General features: G+C 43.8%; 1 long non-coding RNA gene across 4 annotated transcripts in view; it reads left to right on the top strand.

Moving 5' to 3' along the window:
• Positions 1 to 24,129, top strand: part of LOC110341587 — a 103,827-nt gene extending 79,698 nt beyond the window's left edge. The window contains exons 3-7 of one of the 4 annotated variants that reach the window (XR_005878771.1): positions 5,362 to 5,525; positions 14,353 to 14,499; positions 16,130 to 16,212; positions 22,358 to 22,468; positions 23,685 to 24,129. This is a non-coding gene — a long non-coding RNA (uncharacterized LOC110341587). The remainder of the gene's footprint in view (positions 1 to 5,361; positions 5,526 to 14,352; positions 14,500 to 16,129; positions 16,213 to 22,357; positions 22,469 to 23,684) is intronic. The other 3 variants (XR_005878772.1, XR_005878770.1, XR_005878769.1) reach the window with 3 other exon arrangements.
• The last annotated feature ends 710 nt before the right edge of the window (positions 24,130 to 24,839 follow it).

Consider the following 24,839-nt stretch of genomic DNA (forward strand, 5'->3'; position numbering starts at 1 on the left):
GACACTCATGCCTCTCAGCATGGCCCATGATATCTCAGACACTCATGCAAAGAAGACCCAGGGCCTTGACACAGGCAGGCTTTTATAGGTTACAGTTATCAAGGGTCAGACACACCCCTTGCCAGATTCTGCAGAGGCCATTTAACAGGAGGAAGGTGTTACTCAATGGTTTCCCTTCATCTTCCTCCTTCCAGTCCCCTCCTCCACTTCCTCCTCTATAAGGAAGCTTTGGCGTCATCTGCGCATATTAGTCAGGGAGGAGGAAAAACCCAGCTGTCCTGCCACAAACCACAGGGCATTTTGTGGAGGTCACCTTGCACACTAGGCCAAGTGAAGCCAGAGGCAAACTCATTCTACAGTGACTTGACAATTAAGAGGAAGAAAAGCAGGTCACAGGGAGGCTTTACAATATAGTAGTGTGTGGATATTCCAATAAGGTATCCATCAGGATTTTGTGCTGCAGAACATTATTTTTCATGCAAATTACAAGTGACTGCAGTGGCAACGTAGATGCCATTAGCAAGTGCAGTCTTTGAGCCCTGGGGTGTGGCTTAATGGTCCCAGGCACAGTAATTTTGTGTCTTTTTTTTTTTCCTTCTGAGTATGTGTGAGAGAGAAAGGTAAAAATGGGCTATTATTTCTATGGCCCCACATTAATGCTGACATGCCTTGCAAGGAATCTCATTATGTTTCTTATTTCTGAGTCAAAGTGCTTATGTTAGAAAGCAGCTAAAATTTTACCTGTAGGAAAATTGGCACAATTTCTTATCTTACCATCCTCAGTGCCAGGCATTAAAAAATGCACTTTCTTTTTGGGCAATTTTGCACAGTGGGAACTTTAAATTATTTACAGCTTTCCTTATCTGGAATCCGAGGGAAGGGACCACTTTCCACACCACAGTTGGTCCTGGGAAATGTTCTTAGGGGGAAAAAGAAGTGGGAATGAATTACTGATGTGAACAAGAGTCAGAGAAAGAACAAAGAGTGTCCAAACACAAGACTGCTCCCGCTCATGTCACTAATGTGGACATTTGGGAGGAGCAGGGACAGCAAGAAGCTGGAAATAGCATGGCTCTCAGGGGCTTCTGCAAGTCGGCTTTGAAACAAGCTGGGGCAGATGACAGGAAGGAAATCCCCCGGTGCGATGTGGAGAGCTGGGCTGGGCAGTGCGTTACTGGTCAACGAAGCGCTGCACGAGTTTTTGAACCCGGTGAAAGCTTTGAATTGCCCACTTCCGGTCGGTGCATTAAACCCATCCCGTGAGATTTGTCTTCATGAAGCCATTTCTATCTGGGTTCCCTGTGAAGCAGAAGCTGATGTGTGCCTGAGAAGCCAAGGGCGGCAGTTAGAGGCACGTGCAGGCTTGTGGGGATAGGGCTGTGGCAGAGGCTGCAGGCTGAGGGCTCAGGCGAAGCAAGAGGTTTTAGGATGAGCCCTAGTCCTCGTGACAGGAATGACCCTTTCCCAGAAGCCCTCTGCAGACCGTGCGAGCGTCACGTTGTAAAACAGCCATTCCAATAAACACAGGATTTTATTTGCTTTTCCTCATGTACTTTTCTCCCTGTGTTGAGACATGTGTTTGCAGTGAAGGCTGAGTGGTGCTTTCTTGAAGGTCACCCTGCCCTGGTAACAAAGCCATCTCACCACCTTACCCTGAGGGGGCGGGGTTGGGTACCCCTGTGCTTCCGGACTCTACCCCAGCAGCCTAAATCCCTTCCCCACCGCAGTCATTATGATTACCAAGCCTCAATTCTGTTCCAATTATATTCTTGGGGCCATGGTGTCCACTTTGTGGATGTAGACTATAGTGTGTGTGTGTGTGTGTGTGTGTGTGTGTGTGTGTGTGTGCACGCGCGCGCACGGGGGGTAAGTGTGAGCACGAGTGTGGCGGCCAGGGGGGGAAACCTCAATTGTTCCACAGGTGATACCTACTGTATCATTACTATCATTTTGAGACAGTCTTTCACTGGCCTACAGCCTGCTCTGTAGCCTGGGCTGGCTAGAGAGTGAGCTTCAGGGATCTGCTGATCCCCACCTGCCCCGTACTGGGATTACAAGAGCATGTGCGTCTGTGCTCCGTGTTTTATATGGGTTCTGGGGTCACCAGCAAGTTTTCATGCTTGTGTGGTGAGTGCTTTACCGACAGAGCTATCTCCCAAGCTCCCTCCCTATACTTCTTGAGTTAAATTGAACAACCGAAAAGTGTGGTGACTTTATCAAGGTGTTGGGTGCCTAACTTAAGAACTTAACATCTTACATACTTGGAATTTGACGATAAGGCTGTGAAGACGATCTTGGATATGTAGACCTGAGCCTCCTGTGTGGCCCTAGTCATGATACCACACCTGTGCGGGCAGCATGGAAGTTCGATGTGTGTTTCTGATTTATAGGACACACTGACATACATTTTGAAGTCACTGTGTGGCATTAGCTGGGTCACGATGACTTTGTCAACACTTAAAAATCACTGTTCTCTGAAATAGGAAACACAGCTGAACACAGGCCTGCCCGGTCTGATGGCTCTCTCTCTCCTTCCTTGAAAAGATCTCCATTTGTTATTACAGAAATCTCTAGAATACATCTTCCCTGACCCTGAGAACATGGTTTCCTTTGTAATCAGAAAAATAGAAAGGATTTTTACAAAGTTCATTAGAATTGGATTAGTTTCTTAAGTTTAGACAGCTTAAAACATACTTTCTAAAAGGCTTTTATGATCTTTAATTATACTGCAAAGAACAAGGAAAGGACATTTTAATGTTGGACAGAAACGGGGGTCTTCTGTCACAGCCAGACTCAGAATAAAGAATGATTTGCCTTGGAGGCTGTTTTCTCCCTTTTAATTCCTCAGACCCAGTGGCTAGTGCTTACTTACATGTTCCCTCTGCAGGGGACATGTTGCAGAGCTCGTGCAAAGCAGGGACCACAGCACTGAGAGAAATTATAATTGTGGTCATTTTTTTGTTTTGTTTTGTTTGAGACAGGGTCTCACTGTGTAACTCTGGCTATCCTGGAATTCACTACGTAGTCCAGGATGTCTGGCCTTGAACTCACAGAGATTCACTGGCCTCTGCCTCCTGCGTGTCGGGATTAAAGGTGTGCACCACCACACACAGCTATACTTGTGGTCACTTTTCAAAGATGATATACCCACTAGGTACACCATGTAGAGAATATGAAGCAGAATGTGGCGTTTTCTCCTCCAGCTACCAGATCCTTTTTTTGAGGCATCTAAGTGTACCAGTAATTAATCATACAGTAATTAATACACTTGAGCAAGCAAGCAACATGTTATATATATGAAGGGATATGTATGTACACACATATGCACAGACATACTATATGAATCCATTAATGCATGTGTATGTCAAAGCCAGGTGGGATGATGCATGCCTTTGATCTTGGCTACATGGAAGGCTGGGACAGGAGAGCTGTGAGTTGGAGGTCAGCCTGGACTGTAGGAATTCATAGACTGAATGTGGGTATGTAATCTGAATAGTGAGCATAAATTCCATGTTTTTGAGAAAAATATCTCCAAATGGACATCGTGCAATCTTTAATTCCTTGATAAGGCACACATTATTTCAATACACCCCCAGCTATAAAAACCATTGCCGTTTCAGAGCTACATCTTCAGAAGTGGATCGGGTTCAGTTATGCAAGGCAGTGGGGTAACATTCAAGAGGCGTCACTGTAAATTCACAGCTCATCAGATGTAAAATGACCATAACATGGTCCTTTTCCACCTGAAATAGTTGAGCACAAAACGGCTGTTTTCCCATACCTTGTTGAAGGCACTGTGCAAAGGCTCTGATGACATGAAATAGCGACCACAGTGGATTTTCATTCTGCACGATTCCTGGTAAAGCATTAGCTGTCATTTAATAGACTTTGCATCACATGTATGTGGAGGTCAGCTCTCTCCTTCCATCCAGTGGAAAGGAACAAACTCAGGTCTGCAAAAAGCAACTGCCTTTATCCAATGAGCAATCTTACCAGCCTTGTTTTATTTTTTTAATATACTTACACACGTTACCTATTTTGCCGATAGCCTGCTTGTTTTGTTTATAGCCATATAGATTTATGTTTCTGTTAGACCACCCACTTTAAAAAAAGAATCTCCATTTATCTCACTTTCTCCATATGCTATTTTATTTTATAGTCATGTCTTCAATCATCTCTTTTATAGTTTGTAGAAACAATCCATCCCTGCTCATGGACGCTACTTCTGGTTGTCCTTACAAACTTCTAGGAATTCCTTTGTCTATGTTTTTAAATTCAGATCTACAATATTTCAGATCAGGTTTCTCTTATGATACAAAATACCACCACAGATACTAACATCCTTCATGCATCTGGATTTTTATTGGCTTATTTATGTGTTTGTGTTTCTGCTATGCAGTTTCAATTGCAATTTATTTTAATCTTATTCATAGAGGATCTCTCAATGAGTCATTTTGTGTTATCATTTCAGCGTTTCATGATCTACGTTGCTTCTTTGGAATATTTAGTTGGCAAAAAAAATTTCCACTCGTGTATTTATTGTGATAGTTTCTATGGATATCATAGACTATTCAGTGTTCCAGTGTCTTGTCTCTCTTCACAGGAACCCTGCCCATGTCTTGTTAAATTTATTCCCATTTAAAACTGATAATTGTAAGAATTCTGCTATTTCTTTCTATAATCACTTTTAGACAAACCACTTGAGGGTTCCAAGTAGATGTGTGCTTGCTGTGGTTAGAATTTCACTCCTTCCTGTGTGAGCTCACGTTTCTGTTATGTGATGAATACCATGACCAAAAGCAACTTACAGGAGAAGGTTTATTTTGTCTTAAGGTTCAGGAGGGAGAAACTGTAATCATCCAAAGTGAAATCATATCAACTTGTATTCAAAATCACACCCGAAGAGAGGTCATGATTTAAAGGTCTCAGTTCCTAACTGTCTAATACTGCCTCTGTGATCTAGGGACACACCAGTGCTGTGGTACCCACATGGCAGGTAGCCTGCCAATGTAATGCCATGGGCTTACATTAAGGTGATGTCACACAGGTAACTTGAAATCAGTCCTGGGCAGTGTGTTCTCATCTTAGATTCTGGCAAATGCTCCCCAACCAGAACTTGATTTATTGTTATATTTCTTGTCCAACAGATGGAAGCACTGTAGAAAATGTTGGCAGATGTGTATTAAATATAAAAGCATGTAGGGCTCTTTACCATTATGGTACGAACAGAAAGAACTCTGAGGCCCAAGACACCTAGTATGAAAAACAATTAAACCACTTAGCAAAGGAAAAAAAATATCTCAGTGAGTGGTGAGTGAAGTCCTGATACACATCTGTTTGTGCTTTGTCTGTTTTTTTCAGTGTGAATGCAAACACCAAGCTCCAGCCTGGAACTGTAAGTGAAACAGACTCCTGCCTCCCCTAAGTTCCTTTCTGGTCAAGACATTTTGGAAACAGCACCAGCATTGAAGCTAGGAAAGTCAGTAACATGCTCACTGCAGAAGCATGCGGATCTGATGTGGCAAGTATGTGTGCTCTCTGTGCTGGGGAAGCAGGGACAGGTGGGTCCCTAAGGCTTGATGGACAGCCAGATTAGCCAATCAATGAGCTCCAGGTTCAAGGCGTGACCCTGTCTCAAAAACTAAGATAACGATTGAGAAAGATATCTGATTTTAATGTATACACACACACACACACACACACACACACACACACACACGTGTGCGCAGCACCCTCATGGATGCATGAATCTGTTTGCCTGTCTGTCTGTCTTCTGTCTGTCTGTCTCTCTCTCTCTCTCTCACACACACACACATACACACACACACATGCACATGTGCAGCACCCTCATGGATGCACAAATCTGTCTGTCTGTCTGTCTGTCTCTCTCTCTCTCTCTCTCACACACACACACACACTCACATGGACTCACACACTAAATTAAGCCCTATTCATTGTGAGATCTAAACTCCTCATCAATTGGATCATGAGTCCTCTATGGCCATAAAAAGAATTCTGCCAGAATGAATAAAAGCACATTGTGAGAGATGGTACGCTGTTGGAATTTATGATAAGAATGTTGCATAGGGCATGCTTTGTAAATTGTGTCCTTTATATGAACAAATTCGGACTTAACACTCTATATGCATCATAAACATACACATACACCCACACACACCCTTCTGCACTTCCCAGATATTAAAAACAAAACAAAACACAGCGTGGAGCATTTATGGCACAACACACATATGGAGGTCAGAGAACAACTTTCAAGAGACTGTCCTCACCTTCCACTTGAGGCAAGCCCTCTTAGATGTTTCTGCCGCTGCACTGTCTACTCCAGAATCACTGGCCTGCAACCTTCAGGGTAGTCCCTTCCCTCCCATCTTGCTGTATGAGGGCTGGGATTTCAGATGCCCACTGTAGAATTAAGGTTTTGTTTTTGTTTTTGCTTTTGCTTTTGTTTTTGTTTTGTAGAGGTTGGAAAGATGTCTCAGCGACTAAGAGCACCTGTAGCTCTTTCAGCGCACCAGGGTTCAATTCCCAGCCCCCACCTGAAGGCTCATGACAGTCTTTATTTCCAGTTCTAGAAGATGCAATGTGTTCTTCTGGACTCAAACACTAGGCTATACACATTATGGATAACATACATACATACATACAGGCAAAAAACACTCATTCCCATTGAGAAACAAGAACACAATGATAAAGTCCAAATAAAACCTATGGGGCTTATGGATTCCAACCCAAGACCCCACCAAGGACACCCCAGATTCTGCTTCTCTCCTTTTCAAAAGCTGATCATTAAACAGTTTCCATGACACCATTGGTCCCCACCATAACCTTTGTGAGGGTCTAGGAAGACAAAATTTTCTGTCCTGCCTGATCCCATAGCAGATTAGCCTCAGACAAACACAAAGACTTATATTAATTTATAAACTGGCCAATGGTTAGGACTTCTTACTGGCTAGGTCTCTCTTAATTGTTAACCCATTTCGTTTAATCTAAGTATTTCCACGTACTCTTGGCTTACCTAGTAATGCCCCAGCATGTGACTCCTCCTGACTCTATGTGGCATCTCTTCCTGGAGGTTCCTCTCTGTCTTCCTCTCCCCAGTCTTCTCCTAGTCTGGCAGCCCTGCCTATGCTCCCTGCCTGGCGACTGGACAATCAGTGTTTTATTCATCAACCAATAAGAGAAACGTGTATACATCAGGCCTATTGCCTGCCTGTCTCAGGGATGCCCCCAGCCTCCACAGTCCGATCAGCTGTCGATATTAGATCTCTAAGTGTCCTCTCTGTGTCTATCCTTGCCACCTCCTGTCATTTCTGTCACGCTGGGGATTTAGTTAGGTCTTCAAACGCCCTTAGCGATGCTCTTCCCGAGCAACGTCCTTGTATTTTTCATCTACGGGTAGGGCCTTAATCAAGTTGCTCAGATAGCCCAGGTTGGCCTTGACTTGTAACTTTCCTGCCTCACACTCCAGCAGATAGAATTACATGCTTGCACCACCAGAACCCTGCTAACCTTTCTGAAATTCAAATGCCTTCACTGATTTTTTGTTTTTGTTTCTGGTGACCATTTTACCTTCTGTGAGTGTGAGTCACAGGTCTAAGCAACACAGTTGGTACAGACATGTAAATGCCTGTCTTTGTAGTATAGAATTTATACTCTACAGAGTTAGACATTAGTGAGTTCTATAAAAAAAATCAGAGTAGGGAAGAAAGCTACAGAGGACAGATAACAAGGGTGGCATTAAAAATAATAAAAGTTGCACAGTAGGGCCTCATAGTATTGCCCCTTGGGACTGCCTGGCTTTGAGCTCTGCTTCAGAGTATCACCGGAAGCCTAGCAATGTCTCCGTCCTGTTTGACCTTGGCTGTAGGTCATGGCACCCTTCCTTCTTCCTCTATTGTAGTCCCCTCTGAACCACTTAGAGCCAGCTTTGTTGAAAGCCCCAGGCTTACAGTTTGCTTAGGGAAAGGATTTGCATAAAAATCTGGAGCCTTATTCTAACTTCAAGTAAAATTTGTTACCCAACAGCAAGTGCTAGAGGGGACATGTTGAGAGTGACTAAAATGTCACTGAGAGTGCACATACTTTAAATGAAAGTGGGAGAGTCATATTTTGCTCCCTGGCTGTGTCAGAGAGGCTGCGATTTATGCAAATGGGTATTATGTAAATCGTTCTGCCTGCTCCCTAAGCACTAGAAGCATCCAGAGGCTTGTCTAGGCTGGCCGGTTGAGGTGGACAGGAATTTACTTCAGAGACTTAGGTGTGTTCCATTTTTGCTATCAACATAACAAATTTCCACAAGTTAATGTCTCACTACTACACCTGTATCACCTCTGAGTTTTGTAGATCCAATGCTCATCCTGGAAGTCTTTGGGTTCTCTTCTCAGGACACCATGAGGCAAGCAGCTAGGTATTTTCCAATGTGAGGCTACAGTTAGAATTATGAACTGAATCGTTTGGGATTGGGAGAATTGAGCAGATCAGAGACAGGGCTTTGAGGACGATATCCTGTCCAAACCCCATAACCACAAGAGTAAGAGCATCTCCATATATATGTATGTACACACACACACACACACACACACACACACACACACACATGAGGGGGAAACTTACAACTGAGTGTTCAGCAGTGGTGTGTGGAGTTCATCTCCTGCTCCCTCTGATGCTCGGGTGAGGAGCGTCTTTGAGTGCATGGGCTCACCAAGGAAACCCACTGTCACATCTCGATTCCTGTCCCTTGTGGGTGTACTTCATTACGTCTGTAAGACTCATTTCTCTGTAGAATTACACGGTTATTGGTATAGCATCAGGTGTCAAAGCGACGGGACCCTGAATTTTCTCCACATGGCCCATTGCCCATAATGGCACACAAACCCTTAGGCTTCCTGAATTTATAGACACCTCCTCTCTTGTGGCACTGAGTCACAGACTAGATGACATCAGTTCACAAGCACCAAATGTGAGAGTTCAATTAGAGACAGGCAATGAACCCTGTTGAGTATAACTAGTGGATATGGTTACTTTGTATTTGTGGGCCTGTGATACTAAGGAGACATGCTATTTGTCATCAATACACAGGGCAGGATAGACACAGCATAGTAGATCTGTTCCCCCATCAAAATGGCTGGGACAGTGGAAACTGAAAAGACATCCCCAGTTTAAAGGAATCTTGAAATCCATCCTGGCAAACCCTACCAGACTCCAGGCCTGGGAATGCTGATCCATATTTCTTGGCTGGGACCACTAGGCTCTCTTCATCCCTCAGTCATCTTTCCTCTGTTGTGAAAATGATGAGAATAGGAGACAGAAAGTGGTCTGGTAGGGAAGGGAGCCTGTCCTAGTAAGTTAAAGTCATTTGAGAGGAAGGAGCCTCAATTGAGAAATTACCTCCATACGATCAGGCTGTAGGATAGTTTCTTAATTGGTGACTGATGAACTCGGGGAGGGGGTTAGCTCATTTCAGGTTGTACTACCCCTGGACAGGCAGACCTATGTGCTATAAGAAAGCAGGTTGAGCTAGCCAATAAGCAACACTCCTCCTTGGCCTCTGTGTCAATTCCTGTCTCCAGGTTCCTGCCCAGTTTGAGTTCCTGCCTTGGCTTCCTTCAATGGACTGTGATTCGGGTTGTGTACTTCAAATAAGCCCTTTCTGGGCTGGAGAGATGGCTCAGCTGTTAAAGGCTAGGCTCACAACAAAAAATATAAACCTTTTCCTTCCCAAGTGGCTTTTGGCTGTGTCTCCTCATCATAGCAATTGTAACAAAGTAAGGAGGAGCCTAACAATGTCCACAGTTCCAAAAATATCCTTGCAGGTGGCTGGAGATGTCAGAAGCATGGTCTGGTTCTCAGTTCTTCGTAACCTCCTTAATGGGCATCTCTGCCTACAGGGTATGTGACTACATGTCTGAAACTGAGAGGAGGTGCCAGAGGTGGCATTGCTGATGGCTGAGTTCCCATAACCCCATTTCCCCTTCAATCAGATCTGAGAAAGGCTCTGCCACTCTATGAGTTACCCTGACACTAAAATCCTCTTCCATGCTGCTTCCTGCTTCAGAGAATTTTAGGAGACCAGAAGCCCTTCCATTTTACCCCCTTTCAGTCTCTTTGCAATGTATAGTAGGTGTTCCTGGTACAAAGGACTCAAGAACCTTGTGTGTGGGGGGGTCAGTGGAATCATTTGGGGATTGCTCATCCCAATATGCTGTCTTCATTGTAAAACTGTTACCAGATTTTCCCTTTAGAATGTTTCCCCCCCTTTGAAGCATTTTAGTCCCTAAATCAATAAGCAAAACCCAAACACAGGTATTCATTTGTTCTGAGTAAACTTGATCTCCAGGAATCTGACTTTAGGAAAACAATAGGACAGGAAGGAATTTCATGCTATTTACTTTTGTGGTTACAGAGTTTGGACAGGACATCAGCCCTAAAGCGGCCTGTCACTGATCTGCTATTTGTTTTCCATGACTGTGGAATCAGTTTACATAATCAATGAGAACATTACAAAATACATTAGAAATTCCACTTTGACAACCCCTGGTCGATAATACATGATAAAGAAGCCCATGCATAAGCTAGATGAATATTAAATGGATATATTCATGACTGGTCCTCAAATAGGATGAAATTTGGGCCCTTGAATAGATAGGATGAAATTTGAATTGAATACAATTGAGCTGTTCATTAAACCCAGCATGTCAAAATGGACAATAAGCAAATTAAGAGGCATCAACACTCAAGGACACATATTGTGATAGTAAATAATACAGCAATAAGATTTATCAGAAATTAACAAAGGAAAAAAATAACAGAATGAAAATGTTATAGAATTGATTGGGGAAACAGAAAACATTGTTACAAACAGTATGTTTAAAGAGACTCTGAGTTTGAACCTTAGAATTTCCTTGCAAATGAGAAACTTTGGAGAGGAAAATAATTGTGAGACTGAATACAATATAATATAAATAGATTAAAGAAGACATGGGGTTCTCTACCAACAATTGACAAACCCCGTGTGAACATGCGTGGGTATTTATGAAGATATACATTGACAGCCATCTTCATATTTACACACACAGGCTCCCAAGTACTTGGCTGTTATTTCCCTGAGGCACCTAAGCTGAAATCTGCATTCGGCCACAAAAATAACAAAAATAGTCCATCATTTATTCTTGATGACTGGATGTCACATCTGACACTTACTCAAGCACCAGGAGGGATTCCAAGAGACAAAGCCAAGATCACCTCACAGGTAGACATTTCTGAGATGCTGACATGAAGATAGCCAGAGCACCCCAGCCTCAGTCGCAGATGACTGTGGAAAATTCTGGATGAATTAGGCTGGAGTCTTGTCATTGACACAGGAAGAAAACAGTCCCCTGGTTATTTACTCAGTGGAAAGAGATGCAGCTGACTGGAAAAGATGGCTCTCTACCACCCTCCTTTCCCCTGCCTGTTAAAGAGATTTGTTTTCAAGGTTGCTGAGGAAGGGTGTCAGTTATTACAAGTTCAGATGCTGGGGATCCAACTGCATCACCCAGGACCGAGAATTAGCTGGGGAGAACTGTGTGAGTGTGGGTGAAGGAGTGATGGGAACGTTTGCAGAGAATAGTTGAGATATTTGTGTACATGAGCTTTTGGCATGCACCAGGTATGCTGGGACAAAATGATGGTTCCCGAAGATGCGTCTAACTGGATGCCGTGAACACGGCTTTGTTTGGAAAAGGGATCTTTGCAGATGAAATAAAAGTGGCCATTTTAGGCGAGGACGGGTCCTAAATGAGTAATGCGTCTTCTCTTTGTGGGAAGTAAAGGGGGAGAAGAGAGGGAGAGAAGATGATGGAAGCAGAGATCTGAGGGAGGCATCTGCAGGCCCAGGGGCACTCAGGGTTACCAATAGCAACGAGAAGCTAAGAGAAAGCATGATCCCGACTCTCCCTCAGAGTCTACAGAAACTGCCAACCCAGTTGACCTGGGATAGCAGATTTCTGACCTAATCAACAATGAGGTTAACTCTTTGTTGCTTGAGAATTTCATACACATGCATAGTACATTTTAATTAAATCTACCCCACTTCCTTCCCCTCCCAATTCTCCCCTAGTCTCACCTCTCAATTTTATGTGATTTTTAAAAACCCACTTAGTGCTTGTACGTATGTTCCTGGTCATATGACCATCTAATGGAGCATGGGGAACCTCCCAGGGGCCACATCTCTGAAGAAAACTGACTTTCCCTGTCCTAGAAGCTGTCAATTGCCGATAGCTCATCAGTTAGGGGTGGAACTTCAGGAGGATCTCCCCGGTCCATGCCAGGATTTTGTTTGGCTTGGTTTTGTGCAAGCCTTATACAGGCAGTCACATGTACTGTGATTCATCTTTGCAGTGGCTTTGCCATGGCTTATAAATACCATTTTTTTCTTGCATCTGTCCACTACCTCTGGCTCTTGAAGTCTTTTTGCTCCCTCTTCCTCAGATCCCTGAGCCTTGGAGGGAGAAGGCGTGATATAGCTGTCCCGTCTCTGGCTGATCACTTTCCATAGTCTCTGAGAACCATTATCTGCTCTTCTGAGCTACCCAGTACGTGTGGTAACTTGTTACATAATCTCTAAGAAATACATCTAAATGGGCAGGAGCGGGGAGGGAAAGAAGAAAAGGGCAGAGAGTAGGGAGGAACCAAAAAAGATCCTGCACTTTCATAAATATAGTTCCCAGAATTACTCATCAGAATCCTCTTGGTCCGTTCGTATGGGGGACAACAGGGCACTAAAGACAACGTGTGTACAGATTCATGCACTCTTATTTCTCATGGTACAGACAGCTGAGAAGTCTAGCCTCAGGCCCCTCACTTGAGATCATCATGCTTGTTACCTGCAAAGACCCCATTTACAAATGAGGTCACACACTCTGCCGCATCATAACACGGGTGAAGTTCTTCTGAGATGGTTAGCTTTAGTCTCAACATGTTACAATCTAGAATCAACTAGGAGCATCATAATTGAGGAATTGTCTAGATCAGGTTGGCCTGGGCACACAACTGTGGGGATTGCCTTCATTGTTAATTAGGGTTTGAAAACCCGCCATTTCATAGGCACTGAATTCTACAAATGTGAACAATGCTAGCTGAGTATATACACAAACAAGAAAGTGAGCACATGTCCTTTGGTTTCTCCCTGTTCTTGAGCATGGATATGATGTGATGGGCTACTTGAATTCTGTCTTGATGTCTCTCGTTGATGGGCTATAACCTGGAATTGGAAGCCAAGTAAACATTTTCCTCCCCTAAAACTGTCTTATCATAGCAACAGAAATAAAGATAGAACATTCCCTACTGTAATATATATTATCACTATCATGTATAAAACAAATAATACATTGCATTTTCTGCTGGTGAAGAAGTCTTATTAACAAGACCCCAAAGGGAATTTGAGGTTCTGGGTCAGGTGAATGAGGAAGATCCGCAGCCTAAACTTATGAAACCTAGAGGCTTCCCTGGAGTCCGAGAGGTTCCCTGAAATGATTCACAGGTGTCTGCAGGAAGTAGGTGGTTCAAACCCAAAAGAAATTTGCTGCCTCACTGTTGAGGGTGATAGAGCTATGCACTGAGGTGTTGGCAAGGAGTTCTAGGCCTCCTGGTTTCTGTTGAGCCTGGTCATTCTCTTAAGTACCATGGCTTGTAGACCCCACTCCCCCAGTCAATCTGCCGTGGCTTACAGGGCTTCACCTCCATGTCCCTATACTTTTTTTCTTCTCTCAGACGTTAGATGTAAGCCTGTTGGCACCAGGAAGACTTCATTTGAAATGGCCGTTTAATGATATCTGTAAAGACCCTATTTATAGATGAGACGTCGTGTTCATAGATACTGAGTATCAGTACTAGACATAGCTTTTGGGAAGAATTAACCCAGCATATTGCTGTGACACCTACTTGGGCATGCTTCTCAATTGTGGGAAATATGGCTTCACATATTCCATAGGTGAAAATTAATTGCTCAGGGACAATTGTTTTTGTGCTTCAAAGTTCAACACCTCCCTGAAGATCTCATCCCTCCATATTTAATGTACCTCTCAAAGGACACTGACTGACCTGAGACAATGAAGCAAGAGATACAGAGAAGGGGGACTTCTGGAGGATCTATGTGTCAGGAGAGGGATCCCTTTGGTATCTTCAAAGATGCTCCTAAAGGCTTAAGTTTCATTTCCCTACTTGTGTGGAGTGAAGAGTGAGTCTTGTCCACTCTCACCAGAGTGAACCAGATGGAATGCTAGGCCAACGATCCATTTTGGCAAGGCAGTAGTCAATGTGACCTTTGATGTCAGTTGATGGACGTCTTCTTTACAGACCAGGAGGAGCTCTTAGAAACTGGATGGTGTAGCCAGTATCTGGAGGGTCTGGGCTGTGGGGACATAGCTCCTACAGTCTGACTGGACCAGGCCCTGTTGCACGACTCTCTGCGTCCTGTGCTTCCTGGCCACACAGTCAGGTGAGGTGAGTCATAAGCAAAAGCTGATCAATGGGCCACCTGTCCCAGGACCCTCTAAGGAACCCTCACGCTGGAGTTTCCGGTTCTCTTCAGGGTCATTTCTCCAGGTTCCCTTTAGGGTAAAGAGTACCCAGCTGCCCTCATAGGCTAAGACTCAGGGGGCAGAGAGGAAAGACCCACCTTAGAGGCCTTTGGCTGTTATACGACTGTGCTACCTTTAAGAAGAAGCACAAACATCACAAGGCTGTACAAAGCTGGACACTGACACAATTGATGATGTCTGTGTTTGCTTTTCTCTTTTCCATGAGAAGGAATATTGCTGGGGCTGGTGAGATGGCTCAGCTGGTAAAAATCGCTTGCTGTTGCATGCAGCTCTGGGGACCTAAATTCGATCCCAGGATCCCATGGTAGAAGGAGAGAACTAATTCCTTTGACTTTGGACTACACCTAGGTCAGCACATATATGCTTCAAAGAAAAATAGACTGGCATTTCGAAGAAGAACACAAATTGTAACACCATCCCAGGGGTGGGTGATCCCTTCTGTAGCGAAATGTTTTGATTTATTCTCGTATTTACCAACTGGTGTGTCTGAGAGCACGCCATGCCTCTCAGGTGCTGGGCGGCAGCGTGGCTATTTAGACCCTGTGCTTTGTGCCTCTTGCTCCTTATTCCAGCCACGTAGCTTCTCTTCTGCTTCTACACAAGGTCTTGCGTAGCCAGCCATGTGCCAGAGAGTATTTTGCCACAACCTGAATTCACTTCAACTTTTTTTTTTTGGGGGGGGAATAATAATGGTTGTAATCATCAGAGGTCATGCTGGTTTAACATAGTAAAAGTTTAACTTGCTAGCCACCTTCAATGCCAACAGACTTTAAACCACATGTATTAAATGACTAAATGTGAAAATGAAAAAAAAAAGGAAGAAAGAAAGAATATGGAACATAGGTATATGGGGCCCATCCGCGACCTTGGGAACCAGTTAGAAAACCTTTTATATTTTGAAAGGATTAAATGAGTGGTTGGAGAGAGACATTAAATATGATATACAGTTCTAACAATACATCCATCCAACTAATTGGAGCCTGTTTGCAATAATGAACAAGCCTGTCGCCCATTACCAGTGCACCAGTCAACATTAACAATGGCAACATTGTGTGTTCTAGGGACCAGGAAGACTGTGATGTGAAAATTATCCCATTCTTGGCTCCTTCAGCCATGATTTCAAATTGAACCCTTAGAGAAATATTTGGTTAGGTTCAAGCTTTCAAACTAATGTAAATGCACTTTAAAAATTAAAATAAATTAGAGACTTTTTTAAAAAACCAGAACTATGTGGGCTGGGTGGATTTAGCTGTAAATTTAGACAGAATAAGGTGTGTTGGAGGCAAGCTCCCAACAGGAGTTTTAAAAGTTAAACAAAACACATCAGCGTGATAAAATCCCAGGCAGGATACCTGGTGCCAGAATGAATAAGGAGCTTCCAAGAGTACTGGCTGGGAACGGTGGCAAATACCTATTCAAACCAAAGAGAATCAAAAGACAGACTGTATCTACAGGTTTTATGTGCAGTGGTTTTTGACTGAAATGACACATTGTCAAAAGTTTTATCTTTTTTTATGTTGAATTTGTGTTAGGAAATCTAATGGAAGCTAATAGAAGTCGTGGGCCACACAAGCCCATGGAAGTCAAAGAAGAAAACCAGCCACCTGATGCTAAGGTACTGTTCTAGTCCCCTCTGAGGCTGCAATAAAACACTGGCTAAAAGCAGCTTAGTGGAGGAAAGGGTTTATTCGGCTTACACTTTTTCATGCCACAGTCCATCACTGAGGAAAGTCTGGAACTCAAGGCGGGGTCTTGAAGGCAGGCCTGCTGGCTCTTCCACGCAGCATCGTCTCTGGCCAAGGAACTCATCCATAATCAAGGAACTACAGCTGGGACCATGATGGGTGCTGTTGCTGGGGCTTGCCCTTGTATAAAGCCCAGAAACAATTGTCCAGGGAACGGTGCCCTCCCCCCAGGGTGGACCAGACCCTTCCACATTAATGAACAATCAAGACAATTCCTCACACATGTGAGGCCATCTGTGATCTGGGCCAGCCTGAATTGGGCAGGCCCCCACGGGGACATGACTCTGGGCTGTGTTAAGATAAAGCTGAAATAAGAAAGCGGTCCCCTTTTTTCTTTTTTCAAGAGCCCAGATAAGTTCCACATTCCTGCATCACTCATTGAGGTCTTCGATCTTCATGGGTATTTGGTGGGCAGGGTAATAGCCTCCCAAGCACCCCATTCGGTGTGTCCTATCTGTACTATCTGCTGGAGTCAGCAGAGTTCTTTAAGACTGTGAAACAAGGATTTCAGTTGTCCACTCATGTGCCTTACAGGTTTCCAGGCTCTTATGGAGTGTGATGTTCTCTGTCTTCTCTCAGGTCCATTGCTGTTACATCTGGTAGGACTGGACCCGTTTCCTCTGCCTTCTAGTCCTTGTGAGCCACTTTGAGAGTGGGTGGGTGGTGGGAGGCAGAGGGAAAGCCAGGGCCCCTCCCAGGTTTCCGTTGGCTGAGTAGAGCCCCTGGCACCAGTTATTTCTCTGTTATGGTTCCCCTCTGCCACTGGCCCCACTCTGGAGTTGGTCCTTGTCCCTCCATCCTAGGGGAGGAGATAGCCACCTCTTGAGTTCTCCCGGTTGCCTTACTTTCCGTCACGAAGTTTTGTTTTCTTCAGAGTATTTAATTTTGACAATTACATGTTATATTAAATTATCTGATAGGAATTTTGTATCCCTGGCAGATACACCACCGAATCAGGGTGAGTGAAATATAGACTAAAAAACACAGCTTAGTCTTTGCTTCAGAGGCTGATAACAGAGATGAAGAATTCCAGAACAGTGTTGTGCAGAGCATGATGTGGCAGGTGACAATTCTGCAGCCACAGAATGTGATGGGGACACAGAGAGCGTATGCTCTACAGAGAATTTATGCTTAGCAGGGACGTGGCTTGGAAGCATGGCGGGAGTTTCAAGACAAAATGGTGGAGAAAAATTTCCATCAGAGAGTATCAGTGATCATACAGATAATCAGATAATACATAGAGGAGGGGACTGCAGGAAGAAGTACCCCATTTCTGTTTCTTGTTTGTTTGTTTTTCGAGACAGGGTTTCTCTGTATTGTGTTCGAGGCTGTCCTGGAACTTGCTTTGTAGACCAGGCTGGCCTGGAACTCACAGTGATCCCGCCTGCCTCTGCCTCTCGAGTGCTGGGATTAAAGGCATGCACTACCAACACCTGCTGGAGTACTCCATTTCTAACACCTGGGAGGGACTAGGCAAGGTGGAGTCAGTGACACATGCCGTAGACAATAGAAACCAACTCCCACAGTTCTAGAGGCTAAGACTCCAGCATCAACATGACAGAGGAGTACATGTTACCTCTTAGAGGTCTTCCAGGTACTGATGGCAGTCTTAATTCTTGGTGTTCCAGGATTAAGATGCCTCACTCCAATCCCTGTTACTATGTGATGTTTTCCATGTGTGCCCCTTCATAACCAAATTTCTGTCTTAACAGGGACTGTAGTCATCTATATGGTAGACACTGTGATCTACTCTGACCTCGACTTGATTTCCTCTTCGACAGCCTTTTTTTCCAGATCAGGACACACACAGAAGTCCTTGAACTTCAGGCTCAGACACATGTTTGGGAGGGTCCTAATGCTATTCACGACAGGCAGGTTTATGGGGAGATGGGTGTGTTTGGTGACAGGGTGTAGTTTCAGTAGGGCTAAGGGTAAGGCACTCTTTGCTCTATAGGCATGTTTTCCAGGGGGTTGGACAAGCCCCAAACTCTCCTTTACCAACCAAATCAAAAGCAAAGCAAGCCAACACCGTCTCCAGGTCATGTGACCTGCTGTCCTTTCTCTTCCCCAAAGAAGCCGGCGAGTCTGCCCTTGGCTACCCAACTCTACATGCTCGATCCACCCGTTTACCGGCTATTCTAGCTGCTCGTTTCACTCTGCATGCTGTCAGCCGCCTTCCACTTGCTATACTCTGCCACACAGGATGGATGATCTTTCCTGCCCTCCCTACAGCCCAGCTTCTGGAGAACCACATTTCTCTCACCCCAGGCTGCTCCTCTCTTTTCATTTCTATGGCCACGGATGATCTCATCAGTGCCCCCAAAGCTCTGAAGTCAACCCCAATGATGTCTCTGAAGTTAACTTCCGAAGCGTTAATCTAAATAATCTTAATCAATAAAAATCTGAGAGTCAGATATCAGGGTAAAAACCTGGAAGATCAGAAAATCAGGAGCAACTGTCGGTTGTTTCCTACCTGTCTCCTTCCTCTGACAAAAAAGGCTAAGATCCTGTCTACACCCCCATCTTATCACTTCCTGTCCCCCCTCTAGTGCTGGGGTTAAAGGTGTGAACCACTGAAGGCCAGGATGTAATTATATCACTTGTAGTGTGTATTCTTCCCACCAGCCTGGTCCCAGAACAATGTCAGTCCCAAATGAACATGCAGGATGCTATGTTAATTATGAAGCTGTTGGCTGTTTGCTATTGTTTCTTAATGGCTAGTTCTAACTTAATTATTAACCCATAATTACTAATATATATTTTTATAAGGTCTTATCTTACCGAGAACACAAAACTTGCACCCTTTCCTCCTGGGATCACATGGTGACTCCCTATTCTAGACTATATTTCCCAGAATCCTCCTCAATTCCTAGTCCCACCTATCTTGTTTCCCTATTGGCCAACAGTGCTTTATTTATCAACCAATAAGACAGCATATACACAGAAGGACTTCCCCCATCATCTCCTCTTTTCTGTCTAAATAAAAAGAAAGGTTTTTAACTTTAACATAGTCAAATTATATATATCAAGGCAATTATTAAGCAAGAACTATAAATACAATATTTAGCCCATTAGCATTTAGCAAGATTTAAAGAAAATATCATCTATGTTATCTTTGTTAGTCTAAAGTCTTATATGTAACTTATCTTTTATCATAATTAAGGAAAATTATAATTATAACCATCTGTCTTCAACTCTATCAAATACCACAGATGGATAATATATAAACACTAGAATTGACAGAGACATCTCACTACTGGGACAGTCACCCGAAGTTCCTCTGTAATGTTGGGGCATCCATCTTCAGCCAAGAGGCCACAGTGGGTCTGTCAGACTTCTTAGCAAAGTATGAAATGTTAAACTGCCCATCTGCATTGGCAGTTTGTCAGTCATTTTGTGTGTATGTGTGTGTGTCCCGTAGAATATGTGGCAGACTGTTCCATGAAACAGGAACCCTATAGCAGTGTCCATCTTATTTTTCAAGTTTAGCTGTCACTTTCCTGTGGGTCCAGTTTATACAGCAACAATTAAACAGTCCAGGCAAGAGCAGTTTCTTGCCCAAATGGCTAATCTTGGTATGTTGAAAGCAAACTCCATAATGAGTTTCTTCAATGCCCATCTTCCTCTCAGATGTAATTGGTGTGCCAGGAGTAGTAGTGTCTCACTATCATGAAAAACCCTAAACCATTTAAATGCCATTTTCTGAAGGTCTTTGAAAGGTTTGAAGACTATCCATCTCAAATGCATCTCTGTATATCTAGAAAACCCAACTAACCTAACTATAAGTTTTGACTACTAGATCCAAGATAAATGATAAATGGGTGTTTATTGGGGAACATGTGCACAGAAAAATGCAAAGAAACACTGGAGTGTTTCCCTGCTCTTCCTACCAGATCCGCTGACCCACCAGTAAGAGTGCACAAAGGAAAGCCACACCTCAAGCTTTCCCCTTCCGTCCTCCTGAAACCACACCCAAAGGGGCGTGGCCACCATTACAGGTCCACAGACCAGATGCCTACAAACCACCATGCCTAGTTTCTATGGTTAAGTAGTAGCTAGCTCCACCCTCTGATCTCCAGGCAAGCTTTATTTGTCAGAACACAAGCAACATATCCCATGATCACTACTCCTCAGTATTCTGCTATGTCTCAGATTTTTTACAATAACTTGCATGGTCTTAGTAGCCTTAGCATGCTCACATTGCCTGAGTGCAAGCTTACAAACAAGAATCTGACCATGTGACTTCCCTGCTTAAGGCCTTCCGTGCCTCTCACCTCAGCATGTGGATGAGTATCTCACGGTGATGATGGGCTCTGAGGGGTATGTGCAGCCTCATGGCTGCCTCCTTCTTTGAATTCCCCAGGATAGGTGTTTTCTTGCAGATGTGATCCCCACACTCAAACACTACACTGGTTTCTTGGGGGACCCTGACTGCCTGTCTGTAGTGTCCTGTCTCACAGAGTCTTTGTCCAATAGGGGAACTGGTCTCTTTCTGTCTTCACTTATTTATCCAGTGCTAATGGAACACTACACAGGCTGCTGGGATTGGAATGAGAAATGTCCAATAAGCTCCTATGTTTGAACACTCAGTGTTGGTGGTACTGTTTGGGCAAGTTACAGAACTTTTAGGAGATGTGTCCTTGTTGCAGTAAGTATATCCCTAGGGGCAGACTTTGAGGGTTTATAGCTCGGTCAATTTCCAGTTCTCTCTCTGCTTCCTGAGTGTGGACACATTGTGATGAGCCAGCTTCCTGATCCCACTATCATGTCTTTCCCATCGTGTTGTATTGTGTCCCTTTGGAGCATTAAGCCAAAATATAAACCCTTTCTCCTCTAAGCTGCTTCTTGTTAGACATTCTATCAGAGGAACACTAAATAAGCTAGCACACAGATGGGCCACATGAAACCCTAGTACTGTCCTTGATAACAATGATAAACTAATTCCTTTTAGCATGGGGTTGGACTCCCTTGTCACAGATCACAGGGTGCTGTGAGTGCCCATCTCTTCCAGCCATGCCAGCCTGTCCACTGGCATCTGTAGTTGTAAGATCACCATGGGACTGTAACAGGGGCTACTGTCTTTAACACCTGTTTCAATGAAGAACACATGTAGCTTACTAGGTAGGTACTCTACTAAGAAGATGGAGAGGGCCATCTGTGTTTCTGTGGCAGGATACTGGAACTATTGTGAGACCAGGATGGGGGTCACTAGTGAGCACAGAATTTGGGGAAGCTGCCATCAACAGGATGAGGAGGAGACACAAACACGAGCTTCCCATTGTAAGCTATATTCTTCTTAATTTAAGATATTCCTCTATCCAATTGTAATGTGTCCTACAGGTAATTTCTTTTCCATATTTAACACATCTCTTCCATTTTACCTATCATAAGTCACTTTATGACTCATATCTATGCCTCTTCCATCCTACAGTTTCTCTGTTTCATAAACTGTCTTGATTAAGGTCCATGCTTAATGTTCCTGTAGCTCATCTGCTTTACTTCTTTACCCTTATAGAAGAACCAAATGTTTTTTTAGACAGTTAAATAAACACATATTTTATTTTCATGTATCTGATTAATGGGGAGTAACAATTCTAAAATCATTGTAGCAGGTAGTCATATGTACTAACACTCGGGAAGAGCTAAAGCAGCACCTTGGTGCACATTTGTAGCTGTAAACAACTTAATTTCAATATGCATATGACTATATGATTTTGTCTTACCTCAACAACACATAGTCTTGAAATAAGACTAATGAACAAATGATTTACACATTAAATCCACAAAACTAGACAATGAAGAGCAGCAGGGTAAAGAAACAGAAAGGAGAGGGTTTATTTTGGGAGAGAAGTTAGAAGCTAGGGTAGCTCCAGTTAACACCAAACCCAGCAGCTCCAGTCCCTGGGGAATTAAGCAAGCAAAGGAATATAGCTGAAGACTTAAATATAACTGTGTGCTTTAAGGCAAGGACAGGGATTGCTGCTGGGTACTCTGTACTGCTGTTTATCATCACAGGTCTACAGTGCTTGGGGAGCAGGGGACAAATAAATGTCAGTCACGTGACACAGAGGTGCAGTTACACAGGAGGGTGCAATTTCCAGAGGCTGACTGTGCAGCTAGACAATGGTAAGTAAATGTGTTATACTGACATCTTGGAAGCTGTAGTGAGAGTGGATGCTCAGAGCTGTCCACACACACACACATGCTGCCTCTGTGTGATGCAATAAAGACCATGGCAGCTTGTTTAGCAATTGCTATGGAAACCAGGGGAATCTAGCCTAGAAAATAACTGTCAAGGGAAGGATCTGTGGGAGGGTAGTGAGCTAGACTCAACTTTTTTTTAGTGATTTAGTAACAAATATCATGTAATTTCCCCCATGGACATGATATTTAGATGTTGCTAAAAGCCCAGCTTCAAGCTATTGCCTCACAATGAAGATGGCACTAAGTGGAGCCATGTGCCTGCTACTGTGGTTGGTTTGAAGGAGGAACATCCTTCACAGGCTCAGGTGTTTGAACACTGGGTTCCCTGAAGGTGGCGCTGTTTGTGAAGTTAATGGGAGTCGTTCTCAACCTGTAGATCATGACCTCTTTGTCAAGCCTCTGTCCCCCCAAAATATTTATATTACAATTAGTAACAGCTTAACACTATCAAAATTACAGTTATGAAATAGCAATGAAGATAATTTTATGGTTGGGGTCACCACCAGTTGCCATTTATAGATCATCTGCCTTTAGACCTTGTTTTGGCAGTGTGTCTCTGTCTTACCATTCAGATCATCCTCCCACCACCAACTAGCATCCACCACACCAGGGGGTAAATAGATGCTAATATGTTTGAATGTTCTAGGTGGTGACTTGGTGCTTCCAGACCTTTGGGGGGGGGGGATGATTTCATCCTTGGGATGGGCAGATCCTAGATAGCATTTAAAGTACCCACATTCTTGACAGTCTTAAGTATTCTGGATTATGCCGTGTTGTCCCCTGGCAGAATTCAGGGATGATGTAAACACCAACTGTGTGGCCCTGGGTATTAGCTGCCCTTTTTCTCCCCCAGAGACTGAGGAAGCCAGGCTCCTGGGGCTGACCTCAGCCCCTCCGGCTTCAAGCTTTTGTTACACTAAAATGGCTGAGTGTCGAAGTAGTAACTGTCCCCCAACCCCCATGCTAGGTCCTCCCTGGCATTCAGAACTTTACATCGTAAGGAACACCTCCCTCACTTTCCTTAATCCTAAACAAGACCACTGGTCAAGTGGACGCCAAAGAAACACGTGGGGAAGTCCAGAAGACAAGCCAGAGATGAGCCTCAAGCACAAAACAAATAGATGTTTTGCATTTCCAGAGTCACCGAGAGCAGTCCCTGAGCATTAAAAATCGTGCACCCACATGGAATAATTGGAAGTGAGATGTGAGGGAATCGCATCGTGCTGATCTACTTACAGTGGGATGAATGGCTCCTCACAGCCAACTGCCAGATGGACCACTGCAGTCAGTAACTCCAATGCTGAACTTCCCCCAGGCGCACAGACAGTTTTACCACCAACTGTGGACTGTTTTTTTTTTCCTTTTCTGCCTTTTCCTGAGGTGGTCTGGCACTGGGCCAGAGCTTTCTGAGATCTTGCAGAGGGGAGGGGCACCTGCCCAATGTCTTACAGTTTCTTGCTGAGTGTGCTGAGCCTTAGAGGCACGCAGAGGGCCCTGGATGTGCCCTGCTTTATTCCTCTGCAGTGATGGCTCAATTTGTGGTAATTTACAGGAATAAAATATGCATGGCTGTGTCACCTGAAGAATGCGGATGGCACTGTAAGGACTTTGTTGTCAAATAGAATCACCAGAAAGGGGACTCGGGGGAGCAGATGTCAGGGACACAGTTGGCTATAGAGGGAGGCTTAGGAAGGGTCTAGGGTCTTCCCAAGGACTCTGAGCTCTTATTACAAGACATGTTTGATACGGAGCCAGTTAACTGCTTCGTTACTAAATCTGGAGGCTGCCCGCAAGTATGCAGTTGACACGAAGGGTCTATCAGAGTGTTCTAGACAGAGTCAATTGAATGAAGAGAAGAAGGAGTAGAGGAAGAAATGGAGGGAGGAGGTAAAAGGGAAGGATGGAGGAAAGGAGAGAGAAGGAAAAGGATAACTGGGTAACTGACAGACAGATGATAGAAGATAGTAGCTACACAGCTAGATATATAGCTTATAGAGAGACATGATAGGTAGATGATAGAGATTGATAGCTGATATAGTAGCTATCTATATATGTAGATTATAGATATATGGATGATAGATGATATATATATATAGATAGATAGAGAGATAGATACATAGATAGGTGATAGAGAGATGATAGATAGATAGATAGATAGATCAATGATAGCTATTTTATGATTCATAGGATTTTACGCAACAGAAAAGTAGCTAGATTCATATTAAATGAGGGAGAACTTTCTGGGAGGGTCATTTCTTCAACAAACTACTATGCATGGCAAGGACACAGCAGG

This window comes from Mesocricetus auratus, unplaced genomic scaffold (assembly GCF_017639785.1).
Source record: "Mesocricetus auratus isolate SY011 unplaced genomic scaffold, BCM_Maur_2.0 Super-Scaffold_100008, whole genome shotgun sequence".
NCBI lineage: Eukaryota > Metazoa > Chordata > Mammalia > Rodentia > Cricetidae > Mesocricetus > Mesocricetus auratus.